General features: G+C 47.0%; 1 pseudogene; it reads right to left on the reverse strand.

Annotated features, from left to right (window-relative positions):
* Positions 1 to 1,702: 1,702 nt before the first annotated feature.
* Positions 1,703 to 14,660, reverse strand: LOC131420335 (piezo-type mechanosensitive ion channel component 1-like; annotated as a pseudogene).
* Positions 14,661 to 21,217: the final 6,557 nt, after the last annotated feature.

Here is a 21,217-nt window from a genome sequence, read left to right on the forward strand (position 1 = left end):
CTTTTAATAGCAACTTTATCTGTGCCCCATGTACTGCTAAGTCAGTAACAATGTTGGAGGTACCACTCTGTTCCACGTCCATACAATATTGACCACCATCAGAATTGGAGTAGAGAGGATTCATCTTCTGGGCTGAACTACAGAAAGTATTTTGGGATCTCCCCCTTCCCCCTCGCTGAATGAACCCAGGCATTTAACAGAAGAAACAATAGCACTGAGGGGACTGAAGTAGCAGTATGCTAAAATTTACATCTTAAAAAAAAAAGAATGGGATATCTGATTTAAGTGAAATGTAAGCCTAATACCTGAAATTACATCCCCAGGCTGATGAGCTGTAGATAAAATGCAGGCTGAGATGACATTAAGCTGACATCCAACCTATCTCTGGTGGATCAGCAAAAAGAGTATTGAAACTAGTAAGAGTAAGAGGAAAGTCTCATATGCACCATCCCTTTCATCACAGCTTCCTTTTATATTTAGGCTCCCTCAATCTCTTTGAATATGGAGGCTGACTAGGACTTTTAATGTGGAGGAGATGAGAAGCCTGGCTTAATGGACTCCTCTCTTCTTTCTTAGGAGGGTGAGTCCTCTGAGAGTATAATCCTTACATGGACCTAGGCTACAGAAAGCATTGGTTATACAGAATTTTAATTTTAGTGAACTTTTCTCAACAAAGAGCATTGTTACCATGTCTATCTATTAGTATATTTGTGGAGTTGTGCAAATGATCTAAGTTGCGACTATTTTCATTAACCAAAAGAAGCCCAGGTATCCAATAGCAGTCTGTGGAGCAGAACACTATTCACCTGTGTGTAATCATTGCCGGGGGAGGCCTCCAAATACATGGAGGACAGCAAAGATCATCACAGCGCCAGCCACCAGGAACAGACGTCCCAACACTTCTGCCCACTGCTTCTTGGTATTGGAGTCACCAAGGAAAGCACAACACAGTCGAGCACTGATGGAGCAAAACTTTTACTCACATAGAGAAGAGACAGAGCAAGATGAGCTCTAATAGTATGTCAGTCACTCATGGCTAGCGGCTGCCTCTGACAACTGACACAGGGCAGTTGGCCTACATACATCCTTCTTCTGCCACAGCAGAAGGACCTCAACCCCACCCCTGTGGAGTCTGAAATACTGAAAGCTGGGGGCATACCTAAGGGCCATTGACACACATGCTGAAGCAGAACAAAGGAGCACCCATTGAGTCTGAAACAGAAAAAGATGTTCCCACACAAGGTGATAAGTCGAGGACAGGCTGTGTGGGCTCTTTATCTCTTGATTAGGAAGTGTTCTATGCTCAAGGCCCATTTTTATGGGGCCAGAGGAGGTCGAAAGACTGCCCATGAGACTGCCTTTCCAAGTCAAACTGTTTTTGTGTGTCCGTTTGTATAAATAAAAACGTTTTTAATCAGAAAACTCTACAGTATGCATGGGGAAGGGAAGGCCGGGCCCCCTGGCCCAGTGTGGCTGGCCACGGGCTGCACTGGGGCCAGCAGGGACAACAGGAAGGGACAACAGTCATGCGCCGGGCTGTGGAGGGGCAGCAGCTTCCTTCTGACAGCAGCATCAGGGTTGGGCGGGCCGGGAGGATGTGTTATAGCTGCTGGCCTTGGACTAGGGCATCTGCTCCTGTGATCCGAGGGGCACCACCCGCCTGGTCGGCACCTTCATTCACTGTGGGCCAGGAGCTCGGCCCCTATGCCTTCCCTCGGGTCCAGTTGATCGGGGTCTTGGGCGAGTGGTACAGGAAGATGAATTTGGCACAGCCTGTCCTCCAGCTCCAGCTCCTGAGTCTTCCACACCAGGAACGTGGCTTGGCAGAGCTTGAGGATGCAGTCCACACACAGCAGCTCCTCGAACATGATGGAGTTTGAGATCTCGTTCAAGAAGCCACACACAAACTTGCCGATGACCAGCAAGATGGAGACGTAGAGCCCCATGATCCCATAGCTGACCAAGAAGCTGAGGCTGGGGAGCTGATTTTGCCGCTGAAGATGACCACAGGCAGCAGGCTGCAGTCAGCCCAGCAGTCCAGCAGCTGGATGACCCACCACTTGAGGAAGCCAGCAGCCCCGAGCCCACATGCTCCCTCAGCAGCTAGATGTGCACATCAAGGTAACTGGCTTCCTCGATGGGCTGCAGCTGCTTCACAGGGTTGCCTTTAGGTCCTTTGGGGGCATGGATGTACTTGGGGAATAGGTTGGGGATGACCACTGATTGGTCTGAGGTGCTCTTGAGCAGGCTGGCCAGCTGCCATTGCACAGCGCCGTTGGGGGCCAGGGCCAGGGTGTGCTTCTCGTTGGCGTGCTCCATGGTGCTACCATCAGCCAGATCCCTCTGGAAGTTTCAGGTGAAGCGCAGAGTGATGTCGGCAGTGCCACTGTATAGCTCCCGCTTCATCTGGGCCCAGCTTGGCAGGCTGATTCCCCACAGCGCCCCACAGCTGTCCTCTATCTGCACCGTGAGGATGTTCTTGGGGCTGAACTGGCTGATGAACTGCGTGGCCAGTGGTTGGGGATCAAACTGCCTGGACAGCTCCTCGTAGGCCTCGTGTGTGAAGTGCATGATGGGACGACTGCTGGGCACTCATGGTGAACAGGAGCTCACAGCCACCCAGCTTGAGGGTGACAGTGATGTCCGTAGGCTGGTTGACACCGACCACAGAGCACACCAGGGAAATGAAGAGCAGCAGGAACCAGATGATGGCCACGAGGCACAGGATGATGAGGGCGCCCCCGCTGTACTTGATTTCTCTTCTTCTGCCCCTTGGGCTGCATGTATTTCTTTTCCGTCTCTTGGCTGCACCTGATGATGAAGACGTTGGTGTAGACGTCCTCCCCACACGTCTAACTGGGCAGGGACAGTGTAGCGTAGACACATTCAGTCCATCACAGCCTGCAGTTTCACCAGGAATGGCACCAGCCTGAACCCCTGGAAAAGGAAGAGGTTGAGGTGGTCATACTTCTTGGTGAGGAAGTTGCTGAGGATGCAAGTAGGGTAGCTGCAGTGGATGTGGTAGGCAGATAGGGCAAGGGAGATGCACTTCACGAAGTACCACAGCTGGGCCGCCACATTCTGGCTGAACATCCTCTCCGTGATGGCAGGCAGGATGAAGAACATCCAGAGGTGGAAGGCCAGCACCAGGACAACCTGGAAGGCCAGCTTGCCCAGCACCCTCTTGCACAAGTAGAGGGCTCTGTCAACAACCATGGTGCTGAACTGAATCAGCAGCATAATCAGGAAGGCCTTGGGCATCAGGTCGTCCTACAGGGAGGTCATGATGGCTGTGGCCACAGGGTGTTTCCCAAAGGCCCAGAAGCTGAAGCTGATGGTGATGAAGTCCAAGACGTTGGCCAGGAACATGAGGGTATAGACATCAGTGTCTGCGTGGTACCTGGTGTGCAGAACGGTGTGGAAGAAACACTGCTGGAGCCTCTGCCTCCTCCTCTTCTTCCCCATTTTCAGCTTCAATGGCTGTCGATCCTCTGGGTTTTGAGCTCTGCTTTCTCTTTCTAAAATGCAGACTGAGGCACTTTGTGTTGGGAGGCTTGAGTTCCACTGGAAGCTTGTCCCTGGGCCAGTACGAGCCTCGCTTCGGCCTGGATGTCGTTCTCAGTGGGGGCCACCCGACACCTCTGACTGCTCTGGGGTCCCTGTGCCTGCCTCCCTCTGGGGTCCCAGTAGGGCTGCCGTTTCCGTCTCAGTCCCTTCTCCTTCCCACTAGTCCTGTCGTGCTCCTTGGAGAGGGGGTCCTCCTTGCGGTCCCAGAGGCCCTAGCACAGCTGCTGGGGCCTGTGGAAGACAAGGGCCATGAATTCATCGGGTCGTACGTGATGCAGCCGTCAGTCTTCTCCAGCCCCAGGATGCGGGGCCAGAAGAAGGGCCTGTTCTTGTAGCGCCTCAACGCCGCGTGGCTGTTCCATGGGAAGCAGCCAAACAGGTACAGACACTTGGTGACCACCGTGACTGCGGTGAAGACGATGGCCGTCATCCAGAGGCGCTTGCAGGGCCGCGGGATGGACAGCACGGCCCACAGGAAGACGAGAACGAGCAGCATCAGGGAGGCGGCCGACGCGGTGACCATGTGGTTGAGGACACTGACGAAGTAGCAGAGCAGTTCCGAGTGGGTGGCCACGCGCTGGTACAAGTCCTGCGGCCGCTGCAGGCCCACCCCGCACCGCGGCGAACCGCTCGGCCTCCTCCAGCTCGGGACGCGCAGGCGCGGGTCAGGAGCAGCTCGCTGGCGATGCACGTCCGGGAGCCGCGCGGGGAAGCCCCGGGCGCGGGGACCGTCTCCTCGCTGCTGCTGCTGCTGCTGCTGCTGCTGCTGCTGCGGTGCTGTAGCTGGTGCTCAGGGGCTGCCGGGGTCGTCGGTCGTGCAGTTCAGCGGCTCCTCGGCTCCGGGTCCGCTTGACGGCCGGGCTCGGCCCATCGCGGGCCTCCGAGGGGCCTGGGCGCCGCTCGCGGACAGCAGGCCCGGTGCGCCCGGTGCCTCTCCGCCCAGAGGGGCTCCTGTGCGAGGAGGGGGCGCGTGGCGCGCAGCCCCGCGTCCCGGCGCTGTGGGGCGCGTGAGAGGGTGCAGCCGGCGTCAGCCGGTCCTCCGGCGCTGCCCCCGCGCCCGCGGGCCTGCCCCCGCTCGGCACTGCCGCGTCCCGGGGCTGCGGCCTGCCGCCTCGTGTTCCAGGCCCTCCATCGGCTCCTGGCTCAGGCTGTCTCCCGTCGGCAGCTGCCATCCCCGCTCCTGCCGCCTCAGCACCGGCTGCGCATTGGTCACCCACGCTGGTACGCCGTCTGGAAGGTGCTCGGTGCGGGTGGCCTGGGGGTCTCGGGCTGGGCCTCCTCCTCACTGTCGGGCTTGAACAGGAAGTAGTCCCCGGAGTGGATGACTGTTGTGTGGTCCCACCAGGGCCGCCACCAGGGTTTCGGTGGGGGGGAGGAGCCCCCTGGACTGCATGGCCTTTGTCCAGGGGGTCCTGGAGGCGGCCACGGCCCGCCTGGCCCGCCTTTGCGTCTCCTGTGCGGCATGGATGGGCTCCATCTGTCCTTTCAGCTGGGCCAGGGACTTCTCTGCTTTGAGGTGGATGGAGGTCGATGCTTTTGAGGTTGGCAGCGATGTAGGGGGAAAGCTCCTGGAGGCCCGCGGGGCGGTGGCCTGGAGCTCAGCCCTGTTGTGCAGGAAGTAGTAGCTGAGGAAGATGCGGGGCTGCAGCAACAGGAACAGAAGCAGAAGCTGTTCCAGAGGACGCCGGCCTTCTTGGGCAGCAGGCAGTCCTGGTCCCTGCACAGCGTCTCCTTGGGGTCATAGTAGCGTTTGCTGGTGTACACGAGGCTAAAAAGCTGGATGACCTAGCAGAAGTTGCTCTGCATTTGCTCCACGAAGATGCAGGACAGGAGCGAGAGCATGTTCTTGGAGATGATGACAGTGACGTTATAGAGAATGAGACAGTCCCACAGGGTGAGGTGGGCACGTGTCCTGCAGCAGGTAGAAACAGGCCAGCAGGTAGCACAGTCCTAAGATGCTGATGTGGGTGGGCCCCTTGACGAACACCACAGTCAGCACCAGCGAGAAGAGGTAGTGGAAGATGGCCACCTTCAGCATGTGGAGGTAGGACCTGCTGTGGATGAAGTTGGGCACAGGCTTTGGCTCTCCCTACAGGCTCCAGTAGGTGGGTGTTGATGCCGGCCACACACTGCCACTCCTCTGTGTGCTGGGCCGAGAACACTTGTCACTGCTGGGAGGCGCAGAGCAGCAGGAGGAAGTCACTGATGAGGTTGGCAGAGTTGGGGGCCCTGAAGAAGTCAGGCAAGTACAGCCACTTGATGAGCACGGAGTTCATGGGGATGGCCTGGTTCCAGTGCCACGGGTAGTCCATACACAGGGCGGGGGGAATGGCCAGACACAGCAGGTACTGGTACAGCAGGAAGAGCGCCAGGAAAAGGCAGTAGTGGGGCTGGAGGCAGGCAGTGACTTGCAGGGCTAGTGGATGAGGGTGGCCAGCAGCCAGCAGCCATGCAGGATGTCCATGAAGTTCATGCGCTGCCCACTTAACGTTCATGGCCGTCAGGAAGCAGCTCTCCAGCCCAAATTTGTAGAAGTTGATGAAGTACTTGAGGCAGCTGAGCTGCTGGTCCACTCCAGCTGCTGGTGGGTGCTGTCAGCACAGATGGTCTGGGCGGGCAGTGGGGCTAGCAGGTGCTCCAGGTGGTGGTGCTCCTGGCGATGATACACGACGGCTTCGAACACTAGCAGCAGCAGGATCTGTATGTGGTTCTGCATGTAGTCCAGGTTCAGGAAGCCCTTCTGCACCCCAAACCAGTTAGTGGGGTCGACGGGACTCTGGTACAGCAAGGACTGTGTGATCTCCATCTCCTGCACGTTGGTGCTGTTGGGGAAGGGCTCTGTGCAGTTGCTGGGGTACTTGTGGGGGCTGGCAAGCTTGAGCTGGTAGAACATTTTGCACATGATGGTGATGCAGGTCCACGTGGTAGACAGGCAGGTGGCCAAGGGCTGGAAGTGGGGGTAGGGCAGGGCAAAGGCCCACAGCACAACCAGCAGGAGGTTCATCACTGACACCTCCCTCAGGGCCACCACCTTGAAGACGTGCAGCTCTAGCAGGTGCTGCATGAACACCTGTATGTGGGTGAGGACATTCCAGAAGCCAGCGGCCAGGTCCAGCACCCACTGGGTCACCAGGCCCCACTTGTTGGCTGCAGCTTCCGGGACCTGAGCGGCCTGGGGCGGGGGCAGCTGTGCTCAGCCCCTTGTCCCCGGGGGCCTCCTCCTCCTCCTCCTCCTGTTGCTGCAGCAGTGGGGTCCCGCTCACTGCGTGCTGCCTGTGAGCCCAGCATAGGAGGCGGTGCTGGGCAGGGGGGACGTGCTCCAGGTTGGTGAGCTGCATGAAGGGCTGTGGAAATAGTGCAGCTGCAGGATGCAGGCGAGCAGGAAAAAGCCAGGAGTGAGGATGCTGGAGAAGAGCTCGGACATGCTGAACTGCTCCAGGCCCAAGTCCCCCAGCTGCTCATCAGTGAAGCCCATCAGATCACACCAGTACATGGGGAAGTTCTGGAACTGGAAGGTATAGATGGCGATGAGCACCAGCATGGTGTAGGCCACCACTAGCCACCAGAACACCTTGAGCAACTTCTGCCATGGGCTGTAGTGACCTGGAAGAGGGTGAGGCAGAGCAGGAAGAGGAACATGTAGACGATCTTGTAGATGATGAGGCAGCTGGCGAAGCTGACCACGATGAACATGCTGGCACACATGTTGATCCAATACTTGGCGTAGACAGCCGTGACCAGCTCCCCCAGGCCCCTGAGCAGTGTCTGCGTCTGTGTGGGCTTTGTGTCTGCCACAGTGACCTCCGTCAGTACAGTGGGGGCCTTTGCCTTCTTCAGCAGCGGCTCCTTGACAAACTGGCATAGCAGGAGCCAGAAGGTCAGAGTGTACAGCAACATGGTGCCGAGGTTCTGGCAGGGGTGGTAAGGATGCTCCAGCCCCAGCTAGTGCAGGCTGACAGGGCCCAGGGTGGTGGGCATCTCTGGACGCAGGTCCATGGCCCATATGGAGCACAGGCCACACAGCGCCAGCGCCTAGAGCAGGATGAAGGGCGAGCGGAGCATAGTCAGCTGGTGGCAGCTGCACACAGTCCAGATGAGGCAGGCCCAGAGCAGCAGCGCGAAGGTCGGCCAGCTGTGGTTGGTGATGCTCCACACCATCATGGCGATGAAGACGCACACATAGCTCTGGTCCACGTTGAGGTGGCCCAGGCCGTGCAGCGGAGACATCTCTCTAGGCTCAGCTGCCTGGGGCACAGGAGGCACTGCTGGATGGGGCTGTGGCCGGTCAGGTCGTGCATGATGCAGTTGTCGCCCTCTGTATCAGGCCCTGTGTGCGTAGGCATCATGTGCTGGGAAGCCCCTTCCTCCTTGGCAGCGGCAGACCTGGCCTGGCCTGGGGCGACTGGTCCACCAAGGTCAGCTCCATCTCCCGGTTCTTGTGGCCCCTGGCCACCTCCTTCCTCGGGTTCAAGAGGTGGTGTGTACAGAACTTTAGGAGTGAGGTTCAGAAGCTTGACTTCAAAGCCTGCGAGGCCCTGGAAGAAGTCTTTAAGAGGCGGCAGTTCAGGGTCGTGGATCTGGAGCAGAGGAACCTGGGCGAAGACGGTGCCTCAGCTCTCTTTGACATGATCCAGCACTATGAGTCGGCAACCCCTTCAACATCTCCCTCAACAAGCACATTGGCACTGTGGGCTGGGAGGCCGCTGCCCGGGACTGGGGCAGTACACCTGTCAAATGGTAACGCCGGTGTCCTAAGGTGAGCTCAGGGAGGACAGAAACCTCCTGTGGAGCAGAAGGGCAAAAGCTTGCTTGATCTTGATTTTCAGTACAAATACAGACTGTGAAAGCAGGGCCTCACGATCCTTCTGACTTTTGGGGTTTTAAGCAGGAGGTGTCAGAAAAGTTACCACGGGAATAACTGGCTTGTGGCAGCCAGGTGTTCATAGCAACGTCGCTTTTTGATGCTTCAGTGTCGGCTCTTCCTATCATTGTGAAGCAGAATTCACCAAGCGTTGGGTGGTTCACCTGCTAATAGGGAACATGAGCTGGGATTAGACTGTCGTGAGACAGGTTAGTTTTACCCTACTGATGGTGTGTTGTTGCCATAGCAATCCTGTTTAGTACAAGAGGAACTGCCCTGTCATCTTAAATAATCACAATTCTGGAATTCACCCTTAACTTCAAAGAAGTGTTCTTCAATGAGCTTCACACTTAAGAGTTCTATTTTGTTAGTGCTATTTGAATGAAAAGTTTAACGACAAATGTACTACGGTCATATTTAGACACTCAGAACTTGTTCCTGGAAGGATTTTGGAATTATCTGGCCCAGGGATTAAGCAGCAGTTACTTAGTGCCCATCAATTATTGCAGACTAGAATGAGAGCCCAGTGATGCTGGATCATCCAACTTAAAAAAAACCCAGAAATCTGGATATTTATGGGAAATCTCCAAATTTTTAAATGGCAGCAATGAATTCAAAACTCTTAAAACTCTGTTAATCAGGCCGGCCCAGTGGCGCAAGCGGTTAAGTGTGTGCGCTCCGCTGCGGTGGCCCCAGGGTTTGCCGGTTCGGAACCCGGGCGCTCACTGACGCACCGCTTGTTAAGCCATGCTGTGGTGGCGTCCCGTATAAAGTGGAGGAAGATGGGCAGGGATGTTAGCCCAGGGCCAGTCTTCCTCAGCAAAAAGAGGAGGATTGGCAGATGTTAGCTCAGGGCCGATCTTCCTCACAAAAAAAAAAGGAAAAAAAATACTCTGTTGAGGTCGGGGGCCCTGCTCTTTTAGTTTATTGGTATTCTGCTTTGTCCTCAGCATGCTATGGATTGGTGATAGATGTTGCTGAAGCGTTTAGTTGAAGGAATTCTAGGAGATTGTGGGTCTTGCTAGATCTTAAGACTGACCCAGACAAGAAAAAAGTTATTAGCTTCAGCCGTTTAATATAAATATTGGCTATTTGGAAGCAGATGGGTATTAAGAAGCCATATCAGTGAACTTTCTTCCTTCCGGAAGCTTTCACGCTTGATTAACTAGTCATTTAAAAGTTGGATCTTCAAAGACACTATGTTAGCCTTGGAGGTGTCCCCTCTTCTCAGCTAGAACTTGATGAAATGCTTTATAAGCAAGCATCTATTCTCCTATTCAGCTCACGTTTTAAGGATTGGTAACTTCTGGAAGTGAGGCTCTCATAAAGAAGCATCCTGGGCAATTTGACATTCAAGGAGAATGGCCTGGAAAACTTGCCCACGGAGAATCCAGCACCATTATTCAAAGCAAAGCTCTCAATATATTTAAAGCCATACTCGGAAGTGACTAAAGATACTCACATTTTAAAAATTGGGGAATGGGTGCCATATTTTTTGGAGATAAAGATAAAATAACCCTTGTGATCTTTTTCTCCTTGGCTGATTAGGGATCTCTGAAGTATTTTGAGCTCGTTACAGATGACTGGCATAGTCCTTAGTTTCCTGATACCTTTCTTTCTTAAGATTTCCTTCCTGAGGAAACTGTCTCATGGTAGAAGAATGAAGCCTCTGGCCACATCCTGATGTTCTGGCTTGTGGTCGACTAGTCTTTTTCAGATCTCAGGAAAAGGCAAGGTGAAGTAGGCTCCTAACACTTCTCTTTTTTACCTATTAACATTTAGAACTAGAAGCTTTTGAGCAAACACAACTGGGTATCTAAATATGTTTTGCCAAGTTAGGCGATCCTTAAAAAGGGGAGATTAATGGTGAAAATGGAAATCTTGAACATTCAGCCTGGAAGAATGACTGATGGTGGAGAACTCTAATAAATGCAGTATAAGAATCTCTCTTCTGAAAGACTGAAGTACTTTTACACTCTTGTTTGTGACCTCTCTTTTGTACTCCATTTAGGTAATGCAGATTTTTTCCACCTTAAGGAATAGTAGTTGAGGTATGTAAAAATAGTAGTAGTTGAGTATGTAAAAATACATTTTACATACCAGTTGGTGACTATGAGATGCTTCTGAAAATTAGCCACTAGCAAGTACATTTCATGGGTGAAGCAACATTTTGCAGATGGACTTAGCTTAAAATTGAGGCTGTCCTGAGGTGGCTTTCAGGATCACAAGTTAATTCCATGAGGAACCCCACAAAACCTTTAGGCGTTAAATGGAGCATGGTGTAAATGCTTGAAATGTACATCACACTTGATGAGATGACTGGCTTTTTTGATAACAAGTGAGTCCAGAGGCTAGACATCTGGTGGTGGTGTTTATGCAAAAATACATTGGCAAATTGCAGCATACAGAAAAATAATAATCATTGTTCTCTTTTGCTGCCACTCTTCCAAGGAGCATGTTCTTGTCTGCTCTCTAGTCAAAATTATGTTAAATAATAAAAATAATAAATAAGGTTCATAGTTTTCCAATGCCCAGTTGGTTGCTCTTGAGGAATGTGACTTATGACCTCTACTTGGGGATGCGTTTCTTTGTTTCTCACGCGTGTAGGTAAGATCTGCTCAAAGGGTAAAGGAGGAGGACGTGTGTTTTTCAAATGCTGACTTCCCTTTTACCACCTGCTTTTATTTATAAAAAAGAACATGTTGTATTTCTTCCTCTTCTGAAAGTAATTTATTCCATTTCAGTTTGCTTTTCAGTTCTGGTTAATATATATTTATTATTTTGAAGGTATTCTTTATAATTATCATCAGATTCTTAGTTTTACTTTCATAAACTTTAAGATCTGTGACTTCAAATTATTATGGTTCCTTTATTCGTTATAAATAACCTTTAGGTGTTTAATGGAGCTTTAAAATACTTAAATTGATGAAGATAGTATATGTCACAGTGGTTTAAATCTACCATGATACTTCTGTTTGAAATGTTCTGTATGTGAAGTTCAAGAGGGTATAGTTATGTGATCCACATATCTTATCTATTCAGGCCAAGATCTATAGGTTAGCGTGGAAAAGAGGCGCTGCTATCCATTCATTTTTCTTCTGTCTGGAAAACTTTCCCCCCATTCCTTTGTACATTTGTCAAATCCTATTTATCCTTCAAGCATCTTGGTACAGGTATTAAATAAGGTGTTCTACAAGCTCCTTACACTGATGTGCAATGAAAAGCTTCTTTCCTGCAATGTTTCTTTAAATATGGAAAGTTTCAAATGGACCACCTCCGGACCATGCTTTCAATAACACGTTGAAGAGACTTTCCCCAAATTGCTACTGTCAAAGAGAACCTAGACCTGTGTTAAAGGAGGCAGTGTAAATCAATTTATATCGGTGGAAAAAATCTAAACTGTATTGAAATCACTGTATTGTTCACCGACAAACAAGGAGACTGTAATTTTGAAGGCCTCCTTCAGTGACTGAACTACCATTTGGCTGAATTCCTGGTCTACTGTGAGTGGATCCCTGCCCAGAAAATGAAATCTCTTTGTTGCTTGTGGTTATAAGTTTTTGTTCTTTCATCATAAATCTAGCACAAAGACATTTCTTTACTGTAAATTTGTCTCTACTGAAGTGCTCATAAACAGTACGTGTTTCCATTACTGGTGGTAGAACCAAGTTCGAGCATCTTGTAGAGTAAGCATATGCACTAAGAATCAATATATGTTTTATTAGCACCGAGAGACTCATTGGATTGATTTTTTTCTTTTTACCTTTATGGGCAATTGCTATAAAAAGGTAAATTAAAAAGTTAACCATCTGCTACCTCACTTTTCATTTAAAATCTTTTATTTGATTACTCTTTCCAGGTAATCAATGCTTTCTATTTTGCTATTATGCTGGCTAGTGAATGAAGGTGGTTTTAATTTATAGCTTTTATTTATCTAATGGTATTGTCAGAGTCACAATCTTTATGCATCCTATTAGTAGTCTGGAAAATATTTCGTATTACATTGAAACAGAACAAAATTCAATTTAGAAATATAATTTCCTGCCATGGAGACACTTGATAACAGGGGGGAGATTAATGGAGCCCAGTGACAGAAACTTGATTTAAAGCAGGAGATTAATACTGCTTTATCAGCCTACCCTGCAAGTGAATTGGCTCTGAAAGAAAAAAAATCTGTTTGAAGTTGCTGAGTTGTTGGCTTGTTGGTTGCAAAAAGGTCTCTGGACATTTATTTTGTTATTGCTGAGTATTTGCTGCATGCTTGTCTATTTGACAACATAGGAACAAACCTGCACACAACACCAGACTTGCTTATTTTACAGTAGTAACATGTTTCTTATTATTCCTTTTGATCCCACAGGAAACTTGAATGCTGTGGAGGTCAGCTTCTGACTTAAGGGGATTATACTCAGTAAATCATGTCAAAATTAACGAATACAATTGCGCTGACACTACAGTTTGGTTGGATTTAAGTAAAATGTTTAAATGGTATTTTTAATTGCAAAGCTCCTGCCCCTAAATCTCATTATAAATACTTTTTTCTATCCTTTGTAGAAGTCATTAATTTTCTTTCCTGACTATAAAAGTATGAATCTTCTGGAAAAATTTAAAGCAAATCTGAAGATTACCTCAATGGGTTGAAATGTCCATTAGATCTGTTCTGAAACAAAATATGGAACTTGGTGAACCATTAGAATGAGTAGTAAAGGAAGTGGGTCCAAATTTTGATTTTTTTCATTTTTATTCCCAAGAAATTAAAGTATTCGTATTGCTGGAATTAAAGTTTTTGAACTTTGTGCTTGAGCTATATGAATTTTTAAACTTGGTATTTGTCTAATAAATCCCTCCTGGGAGATAAAAAAGAAATAGATTAAGTTCCCTACCTAGTAGCTTCACAAAAATGGCTGTATGTTTTTCAAAAGCTTGAATTTTACATTAATAGTTTACAGATGAATTCCTTAGTTACCTTGTTGCTGAGAGAAAGAGATGTTTAACGACTTTTTTTTTGTTTTTACTGACTGAAATTTTGTAGAAGTGAACTGAAAAAAAATAGTTTGCATTAATTTTTATGAAGTTCTGTAATAGAAAGAGTATTTTGCTAGAAGTCAGAATATCTGGGTTGTAGCTTAAGGTCATTTAACAACTTTCTGTGTTCTCATGGGCATTTTAAAACCAGTTTCTGTTTCCAAAAGAGCTGAGTAGTAATAATAATATCTGCCTTAATACATCACAGGGTTATTGAGAATATCAAATGAGATGATTTATGCAAAATGTATAGACATATACATTATAGGAATATTATAGGGCTAGATGAATATCAGCAATTTTACTTAAAATAATATTAGTATGTATAGACTACTTTAAATATATTGCATATAGGATTTTATTGGAGGAAGATGAATCATTTCACAGACATCTACCTTAATTTTATGTTGATGTAACTAAAACTATCAATATTTTTTGGAATTGATCCAGTAAAGGTTGTTTAAATATTTTTAAATATGTGGAGAGTAAAGCCCAGTAGTGCACTTCTCTTTGGAACTAAACTCGTGGAATAAATGAAGTAAAAGAAATTTAGGGCCAATCTGATTTGCTCATAGTGAGCTCTCAATACATTAAAAAAATGAATGATGGTGAATGAATGCTAGTGAAGATGGTCAGCCTAGTGGACATGAGATCTAAGGGCTCGGAGACACGTGCTTTGAAGGGTGCTCTGTCCGATGTCACCTGAGTGGCCTCTTTAGGCTTCATTAGCTTATGGACTTTCTTTGGTGCTTGAAAAAGTACATATGCCTGCAGTAATATTAGACCCTGTTAAAACTCTTTTCCTGGTCGAAGGCACAAACCAAACTCCCAGGAAAAGCATCTTCAAGTGGCTAAGCATTCACTCAGAGGGGAAAGAGTTGCTTTCAGGAATTTAAAATCACTTTCAAGCCATAAGAATTGGGCAGAGAGGACAACCTAAAGGGTTTTTAATTTCAGCGCACACGCATACGCCTTTATTCCCTCTTGTTTCACTGACCCATAGGGACCTTCGGCGAATATGCCCCTTTGACCTTTTCCTAGTCATCAAATTACCCTCATCCTGCTTTTTCTCTTTTGCACTTCCTTTCCCAAATGGCTTTCTTTGGTGATGCAGTTTAAATTGTGCAGTGCCTACTCCAGACGCTGCTACTGGGATTAAATTTAATCCCCTCTGTTCTGATTTTGCTGGGACGTGACCATCAGGCATACTGACGTCTCGGAAGCCGGGCTGGATTTTGCCTGGGGTTCATGGCATCCCCAAATATACAAACATTTTATTTTCCATCCTTGCCAAGCCAGTAATGGAGATTTTTCTCCTCTTTCTTCTCTGTGCTGAGAGTGACATTTGGGAGCAGGAGAGCCAGGTATGAATATTACTGACTGCGACAGCTCAGCTGCATTTATAAGTCTGAGTTGGCAAATCAGACTCGGGAGACACAGACAGGCTTTAATCTAATACCACTCTTACTGAGCATTCTGGAAGGAAATATGGCAGGAGACGCAGCAAGGAGATACAGCACGGGGAGGCCCAGCAGCTACCCTGGGAGCAGCTTTTTCTGCCCCCTCACCCATGCAGGGCCAAAGTGTGAGAGCCAAGGTGTGTGGGGTCACTTCGTCACAGAGAGGCTAAGTCTATTCCCCCACCAATCTTGTATATGGTTTTCATCAAGCCTGAGGTCTGCATGCCAGCTTGCAGATCCCCCAACCCAGTTTTTGTTTCACACAGTACAGAGGGAGAGACAACTGTTCCCCATTTATCTTAACTCTACTGTTTCCAAGGAAACAGGGCCATGGGAGACAGGTCATTCTCAGGCAGGCCTGCTTCAGCCAGGCCTGATGTTAACCCTTTATTCACACTCACACATGCTGCTGGAGAAATGGTAGCATCACTAAGTGAACTGCTAATGCTAAGCTTCATTGGGCTAGTAGTGTCTTTACTGTCAACATTTACCACTGTATATTTTCTAGGGCAATAATTAGAAAGAGAAAACCTTAGATATCCATCCATCTATCCATTCACCCATCCATCCAACGCTTCACATTTATCGAGTGTACACTTCGTGCCTCACCTGATTTTAGGTACTAAGGGTGCATAAATGGACAGGACACAGATATGGCTACTGAACGCTTCATTATCTGCGTTTGGGGTACTACAACACGAATCTCCAAGTTCCATACAGAACAGAATGCTGTGGGAGCACAGAGAGCAACTCACTCTTCTGCCAATATTTTGTATCTTATAGACTTTATTCAGCCTTTCATTATAAGCAGGTCCATATGGAGTTGTAACTGATATTCATAATGATTACTCTGGGATGTTGTAAGATCATGAAGTGCCCTCTGAATCACAGAAAGAAAAGAGTTTGGAGTTATCTGTATTTTCTTTATATTCTAGACCACAAATATTAGGATCATCTTTGTACTCCTCCCAGCACATTAACACAGTATTGTGTGTCTAGGAAGTGATGGATAAAGGTTTGTTAAACTAAATAATACCACTAGGGGCATTTCATGATATTTAAGGCATTAAGTTATAATGTCTTATTTTAAGAAAAATAAACAAGAGTACTTCAAATCCAAATTTATGGAGCTTATGCCTTCCAAGAGTTCATATATGCTGGAAAAAAAGAATTACTCAAAACACGTTAGGTAAGTTCATTAACTGTAGTTCTGTAATGGGCTAGGGGAGGGTGGAGTGTTGAGGCGTGTTACATCCCTACCCTTGAAACAGATGTCAGGGGCGTAACTGCTGCCGTTCACAGCATAGGTTCTGGACGTCACCATCAGATGCACTTCTAAGTGGAGGAAGCTGTGGATCTGACCTGGTCACTCTGATTTCATTACCTAGGACTCTTGTTTGTAACATTCACAGATGTTTTTTTCCCCCCCTCATTATCTGAGTAGAAAACTAATTCATGAGTCTTTTGCCAGTCTCAGGGAGAAGCCAAGTTTAGTGTTAGCTGAGAATGTGTTCAATATTCAGATTTAGTTTCAACAATTTCTGAGCACCTACTAAATGCCAGACACTTCCACATGAATTATCTAATTTGATTCTCACTTTTATAACTTTCCACTTTTCAACTGAGGAAATTAAGTTCTGAGAAGTTGAATAACTTGGCTGAGTCACACAGCTGGAAAATGGCAGAGTTGGACTTGGAACCCTTGTCTTTTGAGTCAAAGGGTAATGTTTTATTCATTACACTACCACCAACTGTAAGTTGAGAAGAAAAACAAGAAAGATTTTATGGGACCATTTAGAAGCCACAAGGTAAGAAGTTGTAAAGATAAGAAGCCATGAAGTCATAGCGTCTTTTCAGTTCCTCAAACAAAGCAAGTTTAGCATGTGTGCCTTACTGCCTCGCTTCCAGGTCCGTCTTCAAATCTCACCTCGAATATTATCACTTCAAAGAGGACTTCTCTTACCTCTTTATTTTCTATCCCCTGTAATGTTTGTTTTCTTTATTGCAAGTTTCTTAATTTTTGTTTCATATTTACCTCTTAATCTATTTATTTTATGTTTCATGTTTACCTCTTAATCTGTCTACATCTGTTTCTGCCTTTGGGCTATGAGGTTGTAAAGCCATTGTCTCTCCAGTGTCTATCACAATGACTGCCATATAACAAACACTCAGTAGATACTTGTGGAATGAATAAATGAGTAAAGGGAAGGTGACCAATGAAAGGACCAAAAGTGGATGCCTATCACCTTTAATCCTGATGAAAAATCAGAATTGGTGAAATAGGAATTGTTTGAAATTGGCTGCTTTGAGCACACATATTTAACCACTACTCCCTCCCCAAGACCCTCAAATAAGAATAAAAGGTTTTATTTAACAAGGAATAAATCTTCTAGGAAAAGGAGATCAGGAGAAGACAACAGCCATGAAATTCTGGAAGCTGGAGAACAGATGGATTAGTTGCAAATGGCAAAGCAGATTTGAGAAATCTGAACCCTGTCCCAGAGTTGCGAAAGTTAAAAAAGCAATCTGATTAGCACTGCAAAACCCCAAGAAAGCCCCAGAATTGGTGTCATAGGTTCTTCAGAAGGGGAAGTAGAGGTGGGACCAAGAATAGGAGGACTGATTGAAAATCTGTTTGAGAAGCTGTGGCAGAAAAATTTGGGGTTACTGTCCCCAAATCCAGTCTCCCTTTCTTCCTTTTGGAATAGAACCCTCTCATCACCTAGTTTTAGCTGAGCACATGCTGCCCAGCTGGAAATTACATTTCTCAGTCTTTCTTGCAGGGAGATATGGCAACATGAATAAATTCTAGCTAATTGGGTATGATAAGTTAGCCCCTTAGAAAAGAAATTAATTGCCCTTCAGTTTCTCTCTCCTTTCTTCCTGTGGGCTAGAATGTAGGTATCATGCAATGAGTTAGTTTTGATCGTGTAGATGAAGAGGACCTCCTAGGAAAAGGCAGAGCAACAAATAGAATGCACCTGGATCTTTGGATTGTCTCATGGAGCAAAGTCTACCCATCTGGGACCATCTGCCTACCTCTAAACTATTTTTTTGACAGAGAAATAAACTATCTTCCTAATTAACGTAGAAACAGATCTTAAGATCTTCTCTCCCACTCTGCACAACTAAGTGACTGCCTCTTGCCTACCCTGGCAGGAGACCGTAAGTTTATTTATGCAGGACCATATTAAAAACAGGGGGTTAAGTGGATGCTTACATACTGACAGGTGTGACTCCACTCCCCTTCCACTTCTTCTCCCACTAGTTCCCAGAATGTAGAGTCAGGCTTCACCTATATGCAGGAGACTAGAAGAGACTCGTCTCGAAAATCTGACCAGCCCGAGAGAAAAGACCTTCATTACCTGACATTGAGTACTTGCCAGTGAAGTGGCCGAGGCAGGTGACTGCACAGGAGAACAAAGTTGCCAAGCCTCACCCACCCAACAGAGCTTCCAATAAACTTGTTAGTGCAACACTTTTAAATAGAGGCAGACAACCAGGGATCTTCAGACATTTTAGGAAAGCATGCAGACAGAGACAGAGACAACCTGAAAAAGCATCTTGGAGGTAATAGGCACTAGGATGGCAATAGGAAGAAGAAAATATGACCAAAGGAAGTTACTACTATAGTCAGAGGAATGAAAGAAGATATTGCAGCCCCAGACAAAAAATAGTGGCTATAAAGAAGTAACATTCAGAAAACAATAAGAGATCTTGAAAATTAAAACTATGAGAAAAAATGAAAATTCAGCAGAAGATTGGGAAGATAAAGTTGAAGAAATCAATCAGAGCGTGGACCAAAAAATAATTTAAAAAATATCTCAATATCGAAGGACAAGAGTTTCCAGAATCACGGAGCCCATGGACTTGTGGGAATGTAAATGGATCCAGCCAATTTGGAAAACAGTTTGGCCTTGCCCATGGAGTAGGAAGCAGGCATGTGTAAGGAGTGGTGTTTTTACAAGACTGACAGTCTCATTAGACCATTTTAAAAATGTGCATATGTAACTTTGTTAAACATAAAACTAACATTTTAAAGAAAGCTATTATACCAGTTTCTTTTCACAACAATAATAGCTACTGTTTACTGAGGACTTTGTTAAGCATGAAAATAAGTTTTTTCAGACATTATTTCTAATTTTTACATGAATCCTGTGAGTGAGCTATTATCATCCTCATTTACAGAGAAGAAAGTTACCCTCAAGAGAAGTTAAATGACTTTGCCAAGACCAAGTTTCTCTGGCTCCAAAGCCCACCCTCTGCATTCTAGACCTGCCTTTACTTCTCTGAGGTAGTTTCCCAGGACTTACCCCATGTTCCTGACTTTATGTGAGTCCTGGGAACTGGGGCTCACGTGACTTTGCCATGTGACATACATTCGTGATGGTGGCAGCAACAACAGGAAGTTCTGAATTTGATCACAGGAAGTGACCACTTGGTTCTCTTCTAGCAACTGGAGGCATTTAGGGGGCTTCTGCGCTGGTCACTGAAGGAGAGACAGCCCTCAGATGCCAGGGGTCTTTCCAGCAGAAACATGTTGAATAGAATTGGGAGGGTGGATGGCAAGTGTCAACACGTGGATGAAATATGGCTTTTGATTCTCTCTTTTTGTGAGCTAGTTTGAGACTGCTAGGTTCTGTAGAGACAACTTCTAAGTAAACTAGAACTGACAGATAATAAACATGTAGCGAAGGCTGTAGCAACAGAAATCGATGCATTTCCAGTTCCACCTCGGAGAAAACAGTCAAGATGTTTCAGGTCCTTTTAGAGTGATAAATGCAATTTACACAATAAGCAAGAAGCAATGATTGGGAATAGATGGTGTAAGATCCCATCTAGGAGATGGAAAAGAGGTGTCTGATGGGAGTGATGTTGTTAACCTTAGGAACTGCCAGCAAATCAGCTTTGAAAGTTACAAAGAACTTGTGACTATAAGCCAAAACGACAGGAAAAGCTTAGGTTCTATGTTGATCCATGTTACCCTCCTAATGGTGACAGGCCCAGCTTGGACAGTAGAGCCGACTGCATTTGTTTTAAGTGAAACTACCTTGCTTGTTGGAGAGAAGTGGAACCAAACAAATGGTCAGGTCTACAGACACATAAAGACATTTTATGCAGGCAGAGGCAAGATGATCCCGTGTATTTCCAGAGAGCTTTCCCCAGGCCACTGCTAAATCTTACACTATTTGGTACAGTTAATCTGAATGGCACACTCCGTTGATGGGAGCCTTGCGGGCCACAAAATGAACTCACTGAAGTTTTTATGATGATATTTGTCATAAAATAGGCCTCAAGTCTTCCTCAACCTATAAAGTCCTTGCATTTCAATAATCTCATAACAGGGCCATGGGAGTGGAGGGAGGTACTCCTTTCCCCCTCCAGAGATCATACTCTTGATGTTGAGGCCACTGTCTTTCCATCCCTCTTCTGAAGAGGAGGCTTTGGCAAGAGGCAACAAGTGTCCTGTGGTCCGAGCCTAGCCTTTGGAGTTGCTATAGCAGAGAGGCTCTTAGAAGTGTTTTGAACCGGTGAAATCCTGCTCTCTCAAGACCACTCTGTGACCCTGGGGGAGTTACGTGACCTCTCTGAAACTAGGTATCTTCTGTTGTAAAACGGAGACAACGTTATCCCCTACTTTAGGATGCAGGTGTGAGCATTCAGTGGGATAATGCATGTGGAGCACAGAGAGCACACAGATCAGCACTCGGTAGACGTCAATGTTTTAAAGTGACTTCACTACTCTAAGCCTCCTTTCTTAACTCCTTGAATGGGGACAATACAAGCCGCCTCATGGAGTTGTTTGTGGAATGAGAGCTAGTGAAGGGTGAGAGTCTGGCTCACGGTGAGTCCTCAATGAATAGTGGTCATTATTCCTCAGCCCTGCAAACCCCACCAGAGGCTGGAGCTGCGGAAGGATTCAGCGGCGTGAGGGTCGATCCCAGGAGACGCACAAAGGGGATGGAGATTAGTTAGGTCGATAACATAAGGTCTCTCACTCTCGTTATGTCGTCAATTAGGTTCCCAGAACGGATGCACTCCTGGCTCACCAGGCTCCAGGTGGAGGCTCCATCCCAGGCAGTGCCTGTCAGGATGTGCCGTGTTTCCTGGGTTCTGAGCCCAGTCACTCCGCTAAACTATCTCCCTTTCTTGTTTAATGGCTAATAGCTAGAGAAGAAGGTCTAAAGAAAGTGTCTACTCTTTCTTAACTGCTCCTCTCTCCTGTATCGCACAAAAAAGATTAAGAATTTATGGTTTAAGGAATAAAATTTAGTTTGGCATAATCCAATGTTCCAGTTAACTG

Source organism: Diceros bicornis, chromosome 23 (assembly GCF_020826845.1).
Source record: "Diceros bicornis minor isolate mBicDic1 chromosome 23, mDicBic1.mat.cur, whole genome shotgun sequence".
NCBI lineage: Eukaryota > Metazoa > Chordata > Mammalia > Perissodactyla > Rhinocerotidae > Diceros > Diceros bicornis.